Source organism: Cyrtonyx montezumae, unplaced genomic scaffold, assembly GCF_038088225.1.
Source record: "Cyrtonyx montezumae isolate F1298 unplaced genomic scaffold, pur_monq_1.0 scaffold_13, whole genome shotgun sequence".
Taxonomy (NCBI): Eukaryota; Metazoa; Chordata; class Aves; order Galliformes; family Odontophoridae; genus Cyrtonyx; species Cyrtonyx montezumae.
In genome coordinates, this window is record NW_027071859.1 from 11,248,845 (window position 1) to 11,271,137 (window position 22,293).

Consider the following 22,293-nt stretch of genomic DNA (forward strand, 5'->3'; position numbering starts at 1 on the left):
TGATCTTTGGGAGGAATTTTATCTTGACCCGTCCATGTTCCTTCGAAATCAACTCTTTGTTCTTAATATCTGTCAATATTACCTCTACACTAGAAATGTAAGTCTATTTTATATTGTATACTAGCTTATAACCCACTACAATAGTAATGTAACATCCTCATTTAACTACATATGAATGCTGTTTTCACTCATTTCAGAGCATTTCAATTAGGATTGTTTAGTCTTACTGTAGCATATAGAAAAGTCTTGAAATGAAAGTTTGTTCATTTTCAGTACCCAGGATAATTTGTTAAGAAAGGTAGAAGTTTTTCAGATATCTCTTTTCAGACATCTGTGAATCAGGAAGCTCTTGTGGGATGCAAAAAACATGTGGGATAGAGCCATGTATTATTATGTCCACTATTAGGACAGTTCTAGTGCTTATATACCTCCATTCATCCTCTAGTCTCAGTGTTCTACTTCAAAGAAGATTCCCATGAATATCAAAAGGAGATTACTGTGGTGTTGTGTTCAAGCAAAAATTAAAAAAAAAAAAACACCTTCTAATATATGGTACTGTGTTCATGACACAAGACTAATGACTTCTTGGATTTTAGATATCTAGGAGTAAAATGAGAAACAGCCAAGTGTTGCTTTTTGGTAGATGAAGAAAATACTAACCACTGACAAAGAATAGTCATTGGTAAAAATTAAAATCTGTAAGTGTAAAAATCACATATCCAGATTTTGAAAGGATAAAATCACTGCCTTTGTTACAGAGATTACTAATTTTACAGAGTGGTTTAATTTTAACTAGTGATCAAATTTTCTATAATGGATAGTAATGACCACTTCATAAGAACTGAGACTAGATTAACACATGGCCATTTTCTGTGGAGATGATGAAGTAGAAATATTGATTGGACCCGCTGCAGACCCTTTCTCCTATTTTTTTTTAATTTCCCAGTAACAAACTGAAATACATTTCAGTATAAATTGACTTACCTATATCCCTCTAATTCTGTAACTCAACAGATGAAGTAGCTTCCTAAACCCTACACTTATAGGTAAGATGTATCCTATAGATGCCACTTCTTTGAAGATGCACAGTTTTTAAAGAGTATCTTTACAGGAAAACCTGAGAAAGAATGGGGAAAAAATACTTAAGAAAAAGAGAAAGAAGTCAAAGTGAAAGCACAAAGATCAAATAATGGTTTACAAAGAGACAGAATACAGGTAGAGTTCAGTATAGATGAACAACAACAAAATTAACAGACATACAAAGGAAGATTGAAATAACAATCCAGCTGCTTAGATTTCTCTCCTAGATTTTGCATTAAGAACTGCAACTGCTTTTCAGTGGTGTTGCACCAGTTTGCAACAGACCTACAAAAACACTAGAGAGGAAATTAAAAAAGAATTGCAGGAGCACATGTTGTAAAGAGAGGAAGAAATACAAAAAAGTAAGATTTTATGAGTTTGCTTGAAGACATTAGGGAGACAAGGGGTTATTTTCTGCATCATTATCTAAGATTATTATTGTTCATCTATTTTGTACTAATGACTGAGGAACCACCACTAGCTGTTTCTGGGTTTGCAGGTGTCCACATGTGAAACCTTAGCTCTCTTCATCACCAGTGAAAAATTTCTTTCTGATTTCAATGAGGTTAATTTTGGACTCATCACTGAGAGTTTTTTTCAAACAAGCAAAGCACATTTTATCCCTTGAGAGTTCACCAAAATGTACTAACAGAAAAATCCAGACGATTAAACTTCACAGTGTGACAATTGGTTTTAAGTGATATCTGCATACACAATCCTTCTGATGCAGTAAAAATAGCATTTCCTAATTTATATTTGCATGGGAAACTGCAACACAAGTGGGAAGATGAACAATTGCAGATAGTTGCTAATTAAGGTTCTAAAAATAAATTATGCAAATGAACCTCAAAAGGCTTTTTAAACTATTTCCAAGATTTCTTCACCATTTTTAATGAGCATTTTTAAATTCTTGTCTTTGAATTAATGGCAAAAATGTAATATAATTCAGCATATATATTACCATATTAACAAGGTAGTAAATAATTTTCCTCCAGCATGTAAAATATAATATTTTCTTGGATTACTGATTCAAGATATTGTTGATTACATATTTTATACTCTATACAATAGACAAAGACAGACAGAATACATTAAACAAAATCAACTTGAGAAGGTTATGTTTCATAGTTAACTAGAAAGTATCAGTAATCAAGATTAGAAGAATGCCAAAAATCTTAACAGAAAATGCAGGGAATGAAACAAACCTTTCATGAAATATTTTCAATATTAACAATTATGTTCATTCAAATTCAAAAAATATTCCTTTATGTAGAGCTAAGTACTCTTTTTATCCAGCCCCAAGTACCAGAGTTCAAGGAGCATTTGGACAACCTTTTCAGATATAGGGTTTGTATTTTGTGTGCTCCTGTGTGGAGCCAAGGGCTGGACTTGATGATCTTCCAACTTGGGATATTCGATGTTTATTCTGTGTTTCTACAGGTGCTAGTGCCTTTTGAAGTATCAAGTCTGACCTACAGCAATTCCTCCAGAAGGGTGCAGCTGTCCAATCACGTCATGTGGCAGTTACATTTAATCTTCTCAGGTACCCAAGGTGTATCTAAAATCATTAGGCATATTTGCTTTGGTGGATGGGACTTTATTATGAGTACTGTAGAACAAAAATACAAGGGGTGCTCTGAAAGTAATGTCTCCTATTTTATAATGTTGGCCCATGAGTTCAGAGGCAGATGCTGGAGTTATGGCAGTGGATTTTGAACATTCCTACCAATACTCCATGATCTCTTGTTCATCACTAATAGTGCTGACTGTGTTGAAAATAGTATTATGTAGCTGAGAATTTGCTCTATCAAATAGTGTCATTACATTCTTTGCATTTGTAGTAGTTTCCATGGAAATAAATTGTAGGCATTACTTTCAGAGCAACCTACATATATATTTCTTTGTAGCACTTCCTTAAAGAGTTGTCAGTTAGCTTCATTATAGGTTTGGTCCTTCCTGGTTCTTCGGAAACTAGCAATTCTATCTGATCTTCCAAGAAAAGAAGAAAAAAATAATAATTTAGGAGGAAGGAAAAGTTTTCATGAGCTACCTTACTGACATAAAATGCCAAATGTACTTATTTAGTCAGTTATTTATAGTCAGTTGGTGAAACCAACTACAGCACAAAAGAAGAAAAATGAAACAATCAAAACCTTTTTAGTTACCTAACAATTTTTCCTATAACAAAGACTACTACATTCCAAAATTAAAAAAATAGTTTAATTTGACAAGTTTGCTGACCTCTCACCTGTGGTGTTCACAGCACAAAATCACACCCACACTTGGAGTTGCAAACCTGGAAGTATAACATCCATAGAAATGTAATTTATTTTAATTCTATCCTCTATGAGACAATAAAAATGGCAGATTCCTTTCCTTTTTTTGATCCTTTTTTTTTTTACCTATCAGCTTTGTTGTTGTTTTATCACACGACCTCATGTTCTATTACGAAAAGTAAATAAAAAATAAATAAAATGCAACGAAAAACCAGACGAGGAAACAAACAAAAACAAAACACACACACACATGCCATCACCACCAACAAAAAGCCCAAAACAATACACACACAACAACAGGCCTACACATCAACAGCTAAAGGGAAGTCATTCATCCCATAATTGCCCTGGCCTCAAACAAGCCATGAAGTAGTGCACACAATAAAAGCAATCTGTCCTCTTTTAAAAGGAAGTTCAAACAGCTGCCTCGAGTTTTCTATTGCATATTCAAAGTGATAATGTATGAAATTATTAACTTCTGCACTGCTGTTTATGGCATTAAGAACCCCCCATCAAGCAAACAAACTAACTGCGCAGCTGATTTTAAGGACTGCTTTTGTTAGAGACTTCTAGGTCAATTGGGCTTTCAAAAAGAGCATGGGTACTTGAAACATTTTGGAAGCTAACTTAATTGAAGACGGATGGTGTCTGACATCAGAAATGCCCATTTTCCTTTCTTTGCATGTCATTCCCCACGTTGATTTGTAAGGATACCTAAGGGTTATATGCCAAGCTACCCAGGGGAGAGACTTCTTGGTTACTTGACAGCCAGCATAGCTCAGCCATAAGACAGTGAACAGCACAATTCATCAGGGGGCTGATCCAAAGCTTGTTAGAGTTAATGGGGGCATTTCCTTTGATTTTATTACTTTGGATCAGAACCACTACAAATGTGACACAAGTAACATCCATATCTCGAACCTGTCCAAAGGAGAAATAAGCTTTTTAAAGCTGCTCTGATACTCTGCTATTCAAAAAACCAGTTTCTGCAATTCTGCTTTCCTTTTTAAAGTCACTATCACTGTTTACTGCCTTTTATTCTGCTCTTCTTGCACCTCGCCAGCCCCCAAGCAAATGTTATCTTATCACCCAGAGGTATTGACCTCTTCTTTGCTCCTCCTCCACTCTCACAGTTCTTCCCCCAAAGGATGTGAAATCATTAAGGGGAAAATAAAAGGTTTTCCTCTCTCAGATCAGGGTTCACTGGGTTGTTCTGTCATCCTTTTCCCCACTTGACATAAAACAGAGCTTTCTGACTTCTCAGCATCTGTGCTAAGCTATGTATTTTTTATTGGGTTTTTTTTTTTTTTTTTTTTTTTTTTTTTTTACGTTTTAGTAAACAGAAAGAATTTCCTTTATCATTGTAATTTTTCACCTTTGGAAAACTTTTTTTATGTAAAGTCACTGAGCTGATAACCTTAGCAATCAGAAAGCTTACACAGCTGAAAATGCCCTAGTAGGCTGTCATCTCAGACACCAAAATCTGAGTGAACAGCCCAGCTCCAGTTCCATAAAGGACAATAAATGAATAAACAATGCAGGCTATGAACTCCACAGTCCAGACTTATATGTGGTTGTGGATGAACCTTAAAGAACTCACAGGGAGACTGAGGCATTTCAGACTGGAGTTTACCGAGACCTAAGCAGGGAGCTGCCTCAGCTAACTGGTATGAAATCCTGAGGATAAAGGTGTTTGTCTTTAATGAATCTGGAGTCATTCATGTGTCTATCATAGCTACAGAGAAGCATAGCCCTTTCCCAGAGATGCATAGCCCTACATCTTCACTCTTATATTTCCACTCTAATATTTCCTGTATTTGAAAGTCTAACGTGCTCTATTTCTCACCTTTATGGCATACTCTCCTGAATTTGAAATGGAATAATTTGACACATTTAATTACAGATAGTAACTGAAGCCCTGTGCTTTGTCAGCCTATGAACAGTACGCAACAGCAATTAAATTATTCTTGCCTATGATCCTCTGAATGTTTCAGAACATACTGCTTTCCAGTAGGTTAGGTTTTAGTTGTATATCTACAAAAAATTCTTCAAGTGTTTCTGGAAAGAAAATAGACCATCTATTTTTATTTTGTTGGAAAGAAAATAGACCATCTATTTTTATTTTGTTATCAATTACTTTCTGAAAGGGCACAAATTATTTGTCATTTTAAGGTAGCCTGTACATTAAGGAAACCCAAAGTCCAAGACTCTAACCTCTGGGGCGTAACGTCTGCTTGGTGCCAGTGCTCACTCCATCTAAGCCAGAGGAGTCTCCAGGTACTAGCTTAATATAAGGGTTACTTAAAATATACATGATAGAAAAATAAACCACTTAAATTGTTTAATAAATATTTTAGAGATGACTAAATGTCCAGGTTTTCCTTTACTACTTCTGCCTCTCTTCAGTGAACAACTGAAAACAATACATTATTCTAGTTAAAATAGTATACAGTCACTTATACTTACAGTGACTCAGTGCCAGTGCATGATGAAGCTACACCAGCATCAACACTCTGTCCTTGTACCACTGTAGCCTGACAAGTGGAAACTCATGCTGCTCCCAACATGGAGCCCTCAGAGCAAACACTACATACAGAATGAGCCTAATTGTCTGTGTGAAACAGGCAGGGGCATTTGCAGATGTAAATTGAACTGTGGTGAAGGTAGCGGTAGAGTTGTAACGTTCTATAAATTACTTTTGTGGGCCTCACTCACTACCCCTTACAGGGCTTTCACTTGATTCAACAGGGCTCTAAGCAACCAGGGAAGAAAATTTCTTTTAAAGAAATTTAATGCAGCAGAACTGATTAACTGGGGAGCAGCCTACAAACAGGCAGCTGAGAGAATGTTCTCGGCAAGCCCTGTTATGTTGGTTTTATTAATTAACATCTGGCTTCCTGCCTCTAAATTGGGTCCCCTTCTTTGCTGCTTTAATGCCGTGTTTTCATCACTTTTACTCTGAAATGTACCCCAAGAATGTGAGATTAAACCCTTTGGCTGTTCAGCTTCTGGAACACAAGTCAATCCACTTTAAACAGCATACAGAAACATGGCTTTCGTGATCTCAGCAAACCTCATTTTCTGGCTGACACTTCTTGAAGAAGGACAAAGGGGAAGAGACAAAGTCTTGCACCACAGAGTGAAAAACAGTACAGTACTCAAGGTATATAGGAGTCAACTTTTAGCTAAAGAAACATTCTCCATCATTAGGAGAATATTAAAACAAGCATGTGAGGGTAGCACTGTATTTGAGGGTTGAGCCAGTCTTAAAATGAAAAAGTAGGATATGTTTTATGGCTGCACTTAATGTTTAAATATGTTACAAATTCTACAATGCAATTCTGCCCACTGCAACCTGCTTGCAAACTGCATCATGAAAGGGTTCACACTTTGATCTCCTCAAAATAAAGCATCTCTCTTAATGGAGACCGTATAATATAGACTTCACAGAATCACAGAATGGCTTGGGTTGGAAAGGATCTCAAGGATCATGAATCTCCAATCCCCCTGCCACAGGCAGGGCCACCAACCTCCCGGTTTAGTACTAGACCTGGTTGCCCAGGGCCTCATCCAATCTGACCTTGAACACCTCCAGGGATGGAGCATCCACAACCTCTCTGGGCAGCCCATTTCAGTACCTCACCACTCGCATAGTTAAGAATTTCCCCCTGACATCCAACCTAAATCTTCCCTCCCTCGACTTAAAAGACTTCATTTTAGCAGATGGTTTTCAGAACAAATATCAGAAACTATATGTAATCAAAGGCAATAACATATCTGGTCAGGTTAGAAAGTTCTATATTTTAGCAGCTGCTCAGTCTTTTATGCTATGTACCCTAACATATGCATATTTTACAGTGCTCATCTTGACAAATAACCACATACTTTATTTACTAATTACTTTACAAGTCTTGCAAGAGTGGGCTTCTTTTTAAGTGTAATTCAATCATCTTGAATTTCCTTATATACTTTTCTATAGTTTGTTTTGTCAGGGACCTTGGTGTTTGTTGTGTATGGTAGAAATATTTCTTTGGAAGTGACTCTACTATGCTGTGTTTATTATTCTTCCTGATGTGCTTCTTCTTTGGGAATTGCTGTTAATTCTTAGATTGTCTTTAGTCTCTTAAACTACTCTGATGTTTTCCTCTTCTCATTGTTTCTGCTCTCTTATCATGTACCACTTTCTGTCACCCAAGTAACTGTGAAAGTAGTGACCATTTTGACAATAAACAATGTCCTTATTTTAAAATGGCTTTCTTTAACATGCACAATTGCAGTAACTTAGAGAACGTAATTGTCAATAATTTGACATAGGTTGTCCCTGGGTAACACATATAATGACTTTATTTGCCACCAGTTCATCTGGTTGTAACACAGTGATAATTTCTTGCTGTAGAAGATAAGTCTGTTACTGACAACTGTATGTGAATGCAGAAATCAAAGGGCAACATGAGTACTGATCGCAACTGCTATAGATTTTCTTAGTGATTTCAGTGAGTGATAGATCTAATTCAGAGGAAAATGATTAAAAGTTCTCATGAATACAGCTTTGGCATTTCCATTTTCAGGATTCAGAGAAGAAGGATTCACCCCATCTCTATTTGTCCATGTCAGATTTATTCTTTTAGTCTAAGTCAGACATCTTTTTGGTTTATTATTTGTTGTATATATAAATATTGTTTATTAGTCCTTGTTTGGTTTGGCAAGAGAACGACCATACAGTACCAGTTTATATTGGTTGCCCAGGATTTGTACAGCTCAAGTTTAAACTAATTTCGTCCAGTATTATTGGTTTCCAGGAAAATGAATGGAAAAATTTAGTTATGTGGGATGTCTTACTCTGTTGTTTTCTTTCCTATTAACTTTCTTAAAGACAGTAAAGTCCATACATTTTCAAATAATCCTTCTTCCCTCTGTGGAAAGTCTGTGACAGGTAGTATCTCAGGTAGCCTCTAAAATTACTTTTTTTGGTGGCCAGCAGCGTGAGGGAGGTGGTTGTCACTCTCTACCCTGCTCTTCTGAAGCCCCATCTGTAGTGCATCCATGTTTGGGGTACAGACATGGAGCTGTTGGAGCAAGTCCTGAAGAGGGCCTGGAGCTTCTCACTTAAGGGGAAAGGCTGAGAGACCTGAGATGGTATAGCCTGGAGAAGAGAAGGCTGAGAGGGAATCTGAACAGTGCTTATAAATGTGTAATGTGTGGGTGTAAGTAGATGGAGTCAGGCTCTTCTCTCTGGTGCCAAGAACAGAGCAAGTGTCAAAGTTCCACAAACAGGAACACAGGAAGTTCCATACAAACATGAGGAAAAACTTTATTCTTTACTGTGAGGATAACAAAGCACTGGTACAATCTGCAAAGAGAGGCTGTAGAGTCTCCTCTAAAGATACTCAAAACCTACCTGGATGCTTTCCTATGCAACTTACTGCAGAAAACATGCTTTTGCAGTAGGATGGACTTGATGATCTCCAGAGGTCCTTTCCAATCTCTGTGCTTCTGTGATTCTGTGAAAGCAGCACAATATTTTTTCTTAAAAGTTCCTGCAGATTTAATTACCTGCTTAGATCTGTCCAACTTTTTCACAGCTGTGGGTGGGATGCCAGTTTTGGGACCCTTCCAAAGACTTCTATGCCCTCGGAAGACACATGATAGCAAGGTTTTAAATGCCCAGATATGAGCAGCTGCACAAGAAGAAATCCAACAGCTGTTGAGCTTCTCTACCCTGACAACTGCAAGCCAACAGAACCAGAGAAAAGGTGTTGGGCTGGAGGGAATCATCCCAGTGTACACAGCTGCTCCATGTTTATCAGATAGCACATGGGTACAGCAATTCAGGGGACCAAGTGATGGATGAGTACAAGAGGGCATATGAATGTTTCAGGTACCATAAGCTAAACCACTTTTAGTTTACTATCTCACGCTGTAATCCATCTTAGATTACAAGATCTTCAAAGTAAAATAATCCTCTTTTTATGTGTGCAGCAGACTTCAAACCTGAAATCATATAACACCACAGGAAGGTGAAACATCTAGTTTCTTCTATTTACAAAAAGTAATGAGGTCATTCAGTAAGTTTCAACTTAATTCATAGATTTTCACTGTATCATTCAGCACATGCCTTTTCTTCTCCCAGGGGGAAAAGCCTCATGATCTGTATATTTTTATCATATGAGAATAATGTTTTTTTTTACAGAAATCCATCTTCCATTTCAGGGAGTAGGGACAGAGGATTTACTTCCTTTTTACCACTTCTCTTACTTTGTTTTGAGACTGTTAAAATATTAAAACATTTCCACTTGTAAAGTTTCTTCCTTATTTCTACACACAGAAAGTATGCACAGTCTGTTGCTTCCCTCAATTTTAGTTGCAGTCTTTCAACAGACACTCACACACCACTGAATGTAGGTCTCCTGAAAAAAATTCCCATCAAATGAAGATATTAGCAAAACTAGGAACTCTCAAGAATTACTGAAATCACAATCCTTGTGGTGGGACCTGTGCACTTTGAACTGATCCTAAGAAAAGAACAGAAACCTAACAACCATCTTTTTCTCTTTGATAGCTTCTATCAAAGGAACAGGGTGAAAGGCAACAAAGTTGACATTCAAATTCTCATCATTACCCATTGTGTTTAAATCTGAGAATGAGAAACTGCAGTAAAAAAAATCCTATACAGTTAAGCAAGAGATTTTTTTGTTTTTTGTTTTTTGTTTTTTTTTAACCAGAGAATGATAACGACATTTTTGGAGCTGCAGATCTTCTACATTAGTGAGACAACTGAGTATTTAAATGTGGAAACACAGTGAGTCTTTGGTGCAACTGGTTGCTGCATGTCATCTGAGACCAGGTTACCTACTACACAACCACAGAAAGCACATTTCATTTCTGGTATAAAGTACAGGAACTTAAGACTCTCTCCTTGAAAAAGATAGAGAGCATGAATATGAATCTCTGTAAATGAATAACTGAATTTATGGCAATTCATTAAATCATCATAACCCTTTCTTGGTGATCATCCAGTTCACAACTATGATCCTTTCAGATCTCTGCCACTCAAAGTCCCTTACAAAGTTTCTGTTGCACAAAGGCTGAGAAGTGTGTTCTAGATTTAAAGCCCTGAGCTCTTTCAATGGTTGTTCAGGACTCCTATGCAGTATTATAACTCACATATCAAACCAGGTAATGAGATGATCACCCTTTTAAGAGTCAGATAAAACAAATACCTCTTTCCAGCACCTCCACTTCTGGCACAAACTTAAATCACTGACACCACAAAGAACTCATCACTGCTTCAAAGAGTAGAGAATCTGCCCTTGAATTATTAAAATATTTTCTCTCTCACCTTGTTACTTTAATATAGTGCAAATAAAAAATATTTATTTATTTTTTATAAAAGAAGGTGTTTATCTCTTAAAGCAGTATGTTGCAGTAAAACTGCAAAGAACAAAATGTATCAGTGAGCTAGAGGAAGAATGGAAAAGACACTCATTGCTGTGTCCTGAAGGGGAAAAAAAAAACAACAGGAGGCTTTTGTGCTTAGAAAGAGGAATTTAAAAATTCATTACACTGGAAGTGATACAGTGGTTTAATTCACTGCCCTTTGGAGACCTGAAATGTATTTCTGCAGAGAATGTGTTTTTGCAAATCCCCAAACCAGCGGCATACAACTTGGCACGAAGAGGAACAGCTGCAGTGCTGCAGGTTGGGGGACGTGCATTGGCAGAGGCTGATCTGGGGAAGCTTGTTTAGCACCTGCCTGCATCGTGCCTGGCTCTAGCCAGTGCTATCAGTTTCTGTCTTTGTTAAAAACTTACAAAGCCAGCACATTCACAAATCTTTCTCCAAGATAACTGTTGCCAACAGAAGACTGTATAATTCTTTCCTCCACTTGTATTTTCAGTTCTGTGAAGGGAAAAGAGGGAATAGAAGCATGTGTGTCGCTGTATGGTTTAAACTATAGAAAATACTTTAACCATTACTTTTTAACAAGGAGTTAGGAAGTGAATTAACATGCATTACATTAATAAACTAGATCTTCAAAGATAAAATCCAGTGAATTCCACTTGGATTGTTAAGGAATTTCACTTCCAAAGGATTATTTACATGGGATCATCATGCTCAGCCAACCTTAGCTTGTACTTTGAGTTAATGTGGTTAAAATCCACCAGACATTTGAGAAGAGGTGAAGAGATTGCCTATGACTGTCCAGAAGTGTTTGACCAGCACAGCGTATGTGTCTTCACAGGCAAACTGGAATTTTCAAAATTACTTCTGTGTAACCAAGGAATAAAACATGCTTAATATTAAAGATTCGGTGAATAAGCTGTGTATAAAAGCACCTGATTCCATGTTTTGCTAGTGAGGATGCAAAGCCAGTGCAGCATTTCTTCTGCTGACATAATAAGGTGATCCATGCCCTTCATTAAAACCACCCCCTCACTGATGTGTTTTCTTCAAATTTTCTCGCTCTGCTAGCATACTATCTACCTGAGTAATGTATGAACGTCTTGGTACAAAAAGTGCAACGCAAACAGAAAAGTGCAATTTAGTAACTTTAGCATCATTATCCTGTTGACCTAAAGCATGAGATTCATTAGCCACTGGAAGGGCAATATTATCAACAAGTCAGCACAAAATTCTTAGTCCCGATTTATCATACAACACTTTATTTGTATAAGAAGAATTTATTCTATTTATTTATTCTATTATTTATCAAATAAGATATGACTGGCAACAAGATCTGGGGGCAAATGATAAAATGTTGGTTGCTAAAAGTTATGTGTAGGATTAGACAGTCATGACCTTACAAGGACAGTCTGAGAGAGCTGGGGCTCTTCAACCCGGAGATGAGAAGGCTCCAAGGAGACCTTATAACGGCCCTCCAGTTCATGAAGGGGGCCTACAGGAAGGCCGGGGAGGGACTTTTTAGAAGGGCACATAGTGACAGGATGAGGGGAAATGGTTTTAAACTGTAAGAGGGTCGATTTAGTCTAGATGTTAGGAGAAAAATTCTTTAGACTGAGCGTGGTGAGACACTGGAACAGGTTGCCCAAAGAGGTTGTTGATGTCCCCTCCCTGGAAGCATTCAAGGCCAGGCTGGATGGGGCTGTGAGCTATCTGGTACAGAGGGAGGTGTCCCTGCCTATAGCAGAGAGTTGGAACTAAATGATCTTAACAGCCTCTTTCAAACCCAACCGTTCTATGCTTCTATGATCCTGTGATAATCCTGCTCCATTTCACCAAAATCCTTGAAATGGCTGAGTACAAAATATGGTACAAATAATAATTAAAAAAAAAAAAAAGTATTTTTCTTTTAAAAGCATCTCTTGGTTATTCTTCAGTCTGTCTCAAAGAAAGGACAGGACTGAACATCAAAGGAGGTGAAAAAGCTGCAGGAAAGAATAGAAAGTCATCCAAGGCCTAACCAGGTGTCAGCTGTGCCTGTAGTTGTTCACAAATAAAATGTTAGTTTAGTATTAGAGCCTAATCCATGTATTTCCTACATGGATATAAGAAATTGAATATACCTACTAGATTATATAATTTCAAGGTAGCTAAAATTCACTTCATATGTAAAGAAAAATAATTACCTTGAACTGGACAAAATATTCATAAGTTTAAGATGTATAACAGAAATTTTATGTAAATTTTGCAAATATTAAACTTTCCTACATGAAATCTGCATAATGCAACAACAAGCAGTAAAAATGATTAAATGGCTGCATTCATATCTTATAAAAAGAACTTTAAAACATAAAAAAAAAAAGACCTCATAAATGTTAATTTCCTATTTGTGCCATTCAATTCTCTGTATAATACTAAATATATTTAATAGGGGGAAAATGTTGATTGACTGCTGTAGCCAGTACCTCTGAACACTGCAAGGGAAACATTGTTGTCTTTTCTGTCTTTGAAGCATATTCTAATAACCTTACTCATATCCAGCAACATATTGCTATATAAATAATTCAAATGAAGTCTGTATAATTGCTTTTAAAATGTTATTTTCAGGAGATAGATCACTATTTTGTCCTTGTTAAATTTTACAGATCACTAATACTTCAGCTTCCAATACCTGTAGAATTTTGAGCCACTATAAATTTCATGACATAATCACCATGTTCCACTGAAATAAATAAAAGATCTTTTAATCAGCATGAAAAACAATAGAGCTTCTTCTACCAAATTAGTCATTGTCTGGAATCTTCAGAAACACTCAGTCTTGTTTCTAACTCTACTCCAAATTATGTCAGAGTAAAAATTTCAATAATTTCACGAGAAAGAGTTGTAAGTACTTTTGAAAATCCTATGTACAGTTCAATGTTTTAAATTTTCACATAAATTACATCTCAGGGATATGTATTCACATTAGTGTTGTTTCTTCTGAAGTTCTTTCAGATGCTGTTTGATACAAATGCTGATACAAAATAGTAGAAAGTTATAGGAATAGCCATTCTGTATACATTTGAAAGAATTCATAGTACCTCAAAAAAGGAAAGTGATATCCCTACTGAAATCATTATTGTAATTTTTGTGACCGCAGTAAGTCCAGGATTTCCTTCAAAATATAGTTCAAGTCACTTAAAAGTTTCAGAACATTACTTAAGTGAAGTAGCTTAAAAAGTAAAAAACCTGTTTAGATAGTGATGGATCAAAGAGCATTGCACAAATACCATATGCAACAAGAAGTGTAGAAAAAATGAACACTTACTGGAAAACACATTTTCTTGAAAACATGTTGCAAATGTATTTCTGACAGCTAATTAAAGCTATTCCATCAGTCATGTTTATGTGAGGTCCAATGAAATCTGAAATGAAATGCAGTAAGAAGGCTATGCTGTGACAGACAATTTTATTTTTCCTAGTATATCCTTATGTTAATATATTGGTATCATTGTCTCCAATGGGAGTTTTGCAGTTAAATTTGAAAAGTTGTTTGTTTTTTTTTTTTAATAGGTTGTGGTCATTGTTCAAAGTTGTTTGTTTTTTTTTTTTAATAGGTTGTGGTCATTGTTCAAGTTTCCTTATTTTTAAGACAACAGTTATGAACAGAAAATTCTAGATGTCCCTAGGTAAACTGATTTTTGACTCTTTACTCTGAGATGAATTTGTTATCTTAGATCCAAACCAGATTAATTTCTTCCATGCAGAAAGCAAATTATTCCTGAGAAGGCTGTTTGATGCAACCCAGTGTACTTTAGTATGTATGCTCCAGTTCTCTGGAGCAAACCTAAGCCATTGTATGATACTTTAACTTCAGGTGAAAAACTGTGAAACTAAATGCATGTAGTGAAATGATTGACTGGATAGTAATTAGTGTATAAATAAGCCACAAACTTCCAAAAAATTAAGTAGACATATAAGAAATCTTTAAAAAGAAATAAGTAATTCAAATGTTGCATTGTTATTTTTAATGTGAACATAGGAAACAAAAGAATTGCAGCGTCAACATGATGAGATTTCAGTGCCATTAGTGTATTGCAAAGAGATTATATTAAAAACAGACTTTCACATTTCCCTGCCATGGACTTTGTGCTTGTGTACACTTGAGAGTTATAAGAAATGCTTCTAACTTCTGACCCATACATAGGATCTGATCCTGATGGGTGTAAATTATCACATTGTTCTTGTGTCTTCATAGGTGGTACTTAGCTATTTAGGAATGCATAGAGGAATTCATAATGGTATGATGGTTCCTTTCAGCTCTGCAGAAAGGGGTCCAGGGGTTCAGGTAATGTAAAGCTTAACCTGAGCCAGTGGAATGCCCTGTCAGCCAAATAGCAAGCTGCATTTTTGGATGCATTAAACACAGCATAGCCAGACAGTCACAATAAATAATTCCACAGCACTGGTGGAGCCTCACCTTGAATACTGTGTACAGTTGTACAGTTTTGGACTCCACGGTGTGAAAAGGATGTTATGGTTCTTCAAATTGCTCAGAGGAGGACAAAAAAACTGGAAGGCTGGAAGACATGCCTTCTTTGGAGAGGCTGAAGGCACTTGGTCTGTTGATCTGGAGAAAATGAGGTTGAGAGGTGACCTCACCACTCTCTGCTGCTCCTGAGTGGGGGAAGCAGAGGGAGGTGCCAGGCTCTCCTCATGGGAACCAATGGCAGGATAGGAATGGCTCAAAGTTGTGAAGTTCAAACTGGACATGAGGAGACACTTCTTTACAATGAGGTTGGCAAAATACTGGAAGAGGCTTCCTATAGAGATGGCCACACTTCAGTGTTCAAGAAGCACATGATTAATGCTCTCAATCATGTGCTTTAACTTTCAGTTAGCATTGAAGTGGTCAGGCAATTGGACTTGATGGTCTCTGAAGTTCCTTTCTTCCTATCCTATCCTATCCTATCCTATCCTATCCTATCCTATCCTATCCTATCCTATCCTATCCTATCCTATCCTATCCTATCCTATCCTATCCTATCCTATCCTATCCTATCCTATCCTATCCTATCCTGTCCTGTCCTGTCCTGTCCTGTCCTGTCCTGTCCTGTCCTGTCCTGTCCTGTCCTGTCCTGTCCTGTCCTATTCTATCCTACTGGAAGTAAAGAATATGTTAACCAATCTTCTTCTATGAAGAAGCTTTACATGGAATACAGTTAAGCTCTTCAGTGCTTTGGTTATAATATGGTAGTTTTGACCAGATAAGTTATAGAATGAGCTCAAAATCTAGTTTTTGCTTTAGAATTCAGTTGAAATCCTGAGAAGTTTTATTTATATAACTATGTTAAAATTTAACCACTTGATTTAATTTAACTTTATTTATTGCTATATTCCTCATTTTCCTATATATTTCAAGTATCAAATATCAGGTATCCTATGTGATACACCAAGAAGCAGTTCAAGAATGAGGTAAAGACTCGGATCAATTAAATGATTATTAAAACAGAGCACTACACAGTGACACCAGAGATGAGTTTCCTTTTTATGAATTGACTCACAGATCTTGTTTGTGTACAGAGGCTCTCTGTGGCAGGAAAAAAATAAAAGAGGAAAACAGTAGTGGTACAGAGTCTTCAGTGTCTTTTCTTCCCTGTCTAAATCAATGAAAACTCCTGCATGACTGCTAATTCTTCTTGCATCAACTGACAGTGCATGCTCACTAAATCCATATATGTGATGAGATTCTTTCAGAGAATATGAGAGGATTTGTAGTGGATATTCCTATTAGCCTTCTCTTTTTGACAGTTCTCTGACAGATGTACCGTTTGAATTAAAATATTTCTTTTAATTGCAAGAAGGAAGATAAGGTAGCATTATGGGAGTTAGTTATGCCACTGGACCACCATAAAATCACTGTTATTTGTTAATGTCATTTACAAACTGCTGAAGTAACATTAGTAAGTGGAAGCACTTGATACCAGGGAATTTAACCATATAGTAAAGAAAATTTATGGACAGATCATTAATCTCTAACTGCAATGAGTTAGACTTGATTTTATGCCAAATGTTTGACTCTAAAGAGTTTGCCAAATGGCAAAAGCTAAATTATAGAAGCAATGCATATTAAAATAAGACCATTTAAATTTTACATGTACTGTGAGAATAGACAAACACCATCATATTTTTAACATAATCTCCAAATGTAATTCCTAATCCAATAAAAACATCTAATAAAAATTGGCATAAAGTTGCAATAAAATTAATTAATGAGTTGTGTACCACATTATGTTTTCATTTCCAAGTTGTTAAAAGTTTCACCACTCATTCTCATGCATTACATTTCTGCCACTTCTCTCAGTTTCTGTGTGGGCCCATAAACATGTTTCCACCAAGAAAGTACCAGCCTGTAGTTGAAAAATATAGATCTTCTGTTAATAAAAATACCTGATGATAAGAAAATATATCATCATAGTTCTTGAAGGAGGAAGAAGACCAATTACACTGCATATATGCACTGCATGATTGCCCTGAGCCATGCCTGGAAATTATGAGTGTGCTGTTGGGCATGGGCCAACATCAATGGGAAGGCTGTGCCACAAATGAGCAGCCTCAGTCCCCCTGCATTCTCACTTCTACCAGACACAGCCCACAGGTCCTCAGATTGCCAGAAAGATGGGAAGCAGGAACCCAGGAAAGGATGATGCTAGTACACTGGACATCTGGTGAAGTTACATGCATCCAGAGGTGCTTCAGAAAGCAGAGGACACAGAATGGATCTATAACAAAGTCATAACTGGAATTCTTCTGATTCACACTTCAAGAAAAAATCCTGAGACACTCTGGAGACTGAGCAGTGCTTGATGTTGTAATCACCTGGATTTGTCATGCTGTGGATCCATCTCAGATTTTAGCCAAACTAAGCAAGGTATCAGACTTTTGGAACTTCTTTGTGTCGATGAAGGTAATCTATGTAGGTACCTGGAGATACGTTCAGTCGACAGCACATGGCCATGCAGTGCCATATACACAAACTGGAGATCTGAGAGAGCCACATTTATGGGAGATACAGCACAGGGACCATGACTGCATCCTGGTGCTGGCACTGGGAATGCATAAGGGATACCACAGGTCATACTGATGGGTCCTTACCAGCGAGGTGCAAGCCTCTGACTGAGATACATCAGTTTCAAAATGAGTTCCAACCTGGCTGCTTCATCGTTTTAAATGAAAATGCAGTCAAATGCTGCACCAGTCAATACCCTGTATGAAAACATGATGTGGGATTGCCGGCATGGCTCCAGACTACACAGAGACTGTACAGGAGGCTTGTGGAAATAAAAGAGTTGTAATGGAAGTTCCTTGTTTGTTTCATGCTGGTTCCATGCAAAAATAGCAAAGGGTATGAAAATGATGAACAGGATCATAAAGGTGCAGATTCTACCCCAGTGCACAGGAGCCATGAAGCCGTGCACTGTCTCTTAGGAGGTCTGCCAGCAGGGTGGTCCTTTATCAGGAGGAAGTTGTCAGGTGTCTGAATTGGACAAAGCAGATAGTATTCTATAAATTCTATGAGGAAACTGGTGTTGGTGGAGTATAAAGTGCTCATGCCCCAAAGGTATCTGTCAAGCAATAATAGAAAAAAAGATATCACAAGTTCAAAAGCCATACCTGCCAAAGTCACGACCTGAGGTTAGAAATCAGAATATTTAAAAATCTGAGTTTTGAGCTGACAAGGAAAACTCTGTCAGATCGCATTAAGAAGTTTTCCCTGAAGTCATGAAAATGAAAAATATACTTTTTAACACACACATATGCACATGAAAGAGAGAGAGCTGTGGAGTGTGTTTTGTACTTGTTTGTTTTTCTGGGGGAGGGGGCTGGTTTTATTCTCCGGGAGACATTTTCCTGAGGGCTAGAGCACTAGGTATTGCATAGTAAGGTGCAGCACTGGAGAATGGAAATGAGGGAGGGAAGTAAGGCAGGATAGGAGAGTAAAACTAAAAAGTCAACTGAAAGCTTTAGGAAGAGGGAGAAGACAAAAAGAAGAAAAACAAAACCATGAAAGATCAGGTATGAAATAGTAATAAAATCCCTTGGGGTTAATCCAAAACCACAAAGAAGCCTTGCTATGTTATTGAATATCACATTCTGTATAAATATCACTTAAGCCATCCCTTTAATGGGATATGGCAGCTGCATGGCACAGTGACACTTAACAAACAGCTGAAGAGAGGAAGGATATAATACTTTCTACAGGATGAACTTTATGAGTTTATGATGTAATAAGCTGAGTCAGAATCTGGCTAGGATGTAGTAGTTAAGCCTTTTAATTTCAAAATAAATAAATATATATTTTTTTAAAAGGGTACATCAGCTACTGAATAACCCCAGTTTCACGAGTATTCATTTCACATCTCATCTGACACCACTTTGGACCTATGTAGATTCAATCACATCTCCAAGATAAAAGAAAGACCCACCATCATCATTTCCTCCAGTTGCTCTTTCTTGGTATTCTTCCAAGCAGAACTGCCCTCAGGGAATGCTACCAAACCTGCAAGACATGGCAGGGTTGTACTCAAGGTGGTACATTTCCCAGAAAAATCTGCCCAAGTGTGGATATAGCAAAGCCTTCTGCTCTTGGATATTTAAACTTGTGCAGGCCAATACAGTCTGGGAATGGGTTTTCATCCTTTTGTCCTTGTGTTAAGTTGTTGCCTCTGATCTGATTTGGGACAAAAGTTCACATAATTTCCCTCAGGAATAAACAGTGTGTGCCCTTGGTTATATTTCTCACAATTAGCTCCATTTGTCTCAATTGCATTTATGAGGAAACTGGGAGAAGAGATTACAAAAAATAGCTTTCAAAAAATTTACATAAATACTGGTGACTAATGTGACTGCAAATACTGTGACTAGTGTGATGACTACTGACTTATGGTCAAGTGGCATTCTAATTTCAACTTTCAACCTCTGCCAAAATTGCTCTTAAAGGATTTTTCTAAATGAAATGACCAAAACTAAACTCAATTTGTTCAGCTGAATGGTGCTGACTTCACATGTAGCCTCATATAATTATAAATGCAGCACTAACTTGCATCCATTCTAACATGTCATTCCCTTTGTTACAGAGGTGATGTTTTGGTAGAGCTTGGTATTGGTTTTACACCAGCATTGTGAATATTTTCTTGGCTGAACCAATTGGCACAAACATTATGTTACACCCCACAGAAATATTCTATTACATTCCTATCATATTTTTGGTCAAATACATTTGGTTTTTAGCTATCTTTGCCCTAAATCATTTTTTTTTCTCTTTCTTGGGATGGGAAGTGAAAGCAAGTTTCAATTTGGAATAACTTGCAATTTCCAGTAGGAAATATCTCCATTTCCTGGCTAATCCTTGCTGGACCATTTACTTGAAGAATAAATTCTCTGCGTTATCATCCCACTACACTCATCATGGATAAATTAGCACCATGTGATGAAATAAGTTACAAAGAATATATCTGAAAGGCTCTTTTTTCCAAAGGATTTTAAAATCAGACTTGGACCACTGCTATGCCTTTTAATAACATTATTTCACATCCTGTACACTTCAGGCACTACTACCCACCCTGGAGCCACCTTCAGTTCAAAATCTGTGCTGGTTTAGAAAGTAATACCATCCATTAATGGTATTAATACCAGAATGGTAAAGAATCAAAGTGTCGATGTATTTCTCTTTCAGATCTATCAATGAAATTCAGTCATCACATCAGTAGAAGAGGTACCTCCTAGCCTTGTTAAAAGACACAGATAAAGTCTGGTATCTCTTGTACACATGCAACACAAAGTGCATTGAGCATGAGACCTTTCCCAAAAAAATGTTAACTATTTTTGTTTGTGTGTGAAGATGTTACTAAGCACTGTTTTATGACTCTCTTAGTGTCATTATCCACTATCTTACTAACCTTTACTGACAGTGAAGAAATACAAATACAGGGCTCCATATCTAGAAATACCTTAAAAGGAACACAATATTGCTGAGTATTTTCGGTATTGAGAAGAGATAGACATACCTTTTAAATTTCCATATGTCCCTCACTTCTATTGAATAATGATTCACAAACACATGGTTTTGGCTAAGTTTGGGAATAGAGAAAAAAGGTTGAGCAGAGGACCCTTTTAAAATCTTTTACTATCTTGTTCTGTGCAACTTCTGGTTCAGTGTTGTCCAGTGTTTTGACAGACTGAGTCAATTAAAATTTCCTTCATACAGCAGTGGGTCAAATGTGTCTTTCTCTAACTTATGTAACTTTTACTCTGTTCTGTCTTCAGCTATTGCAAAAGAGTAATCTCTGAGATGGAAAACTACCAATGAGAAAACAAAATGATCCATTTTCTGGAAACTAAATGGCTCTGGTTTCTCTTTAACTGTTTGCTCCTTAAGAGAAATTCTGAAAATTCTGTAACAAATATTTCATAATTTTGCACATTTTCTTTACTCACTGAAATAAAGAGACTATCAGAACACAACAGCAGCCTTTAGGTACTTGTCTATCTGATTCAGTGGGTATTCTATTCATCTTTTGTGTTTTTAAAGACTTGCAAATACTAAAATTAAATATTATAGTTAGAAGCTGAGATCATTCTCTACCATTACTGATTTTTTTTTCTTCTTACTATTTGACATCCAGGAAATGAGAAGATGTAGGCAGATGAGGAAGGGTCAGCACGGACAAATCCTGAATACATCTTTAGGTTTTATAGCCCACCTGGCTGTATAATAACATTCTGGATATTGTGAGATTTTAAACATGACTCAAAGATGACAATTTTAAGGCATGAGATCATTTGTGGGTAAAAGTTCATCTTAAAACAAACATGTTTTCCTGAAAATATTTTTATGAGACAATTAGCAGCCCTTCCCTTTACAGTTCTGTTAGAAAATAAGCAGACATTGATTCACATCCAAGCTGCTGATGAAAAAATAAGGGTTCAGAGGAAAACAAAGCAGACAGGGACAATGCTGTTGGTATCAATGAATGAATACATTCCATTGACAACTCAGTTTGTCAGTGAGATCTAAGTAGCAGGGGGAAAAAAAAAAGATATACAAGCAAAGTAAATTTCCTGCTGAACTCTGGTGTATGTTAGAGAATCATGATCTCAAAATACTTTTCCAATGCAAAAATTAAAAATGCTAAAGGGACATTACTAAACATTTATTTTTGACAATGTTGAAGTACTTGATTTTGATATTCTTAAAATACTGGAGTATAATATTACATTTTAAAAATGCAAACCAAATCCAAATAGAATAAAATGTAGAATTTTAAACACATTCATTCAAACACAAACTGTAGGTATGATTTAAAAGAGAACACACATAAATTCCTGCATGTTAGTTTATATGCTAATATGATAGCATTTTACACAGATGCCATTAGAAGTACATGTTGACATATTCACTGGAAACACTCTAATTTTGACAAAATAGCATTTCATCTCAAAGACTGTTAACTACCTATCTAAAATACTTTTGGTCTCTTATGTCAAGATAAAAGCC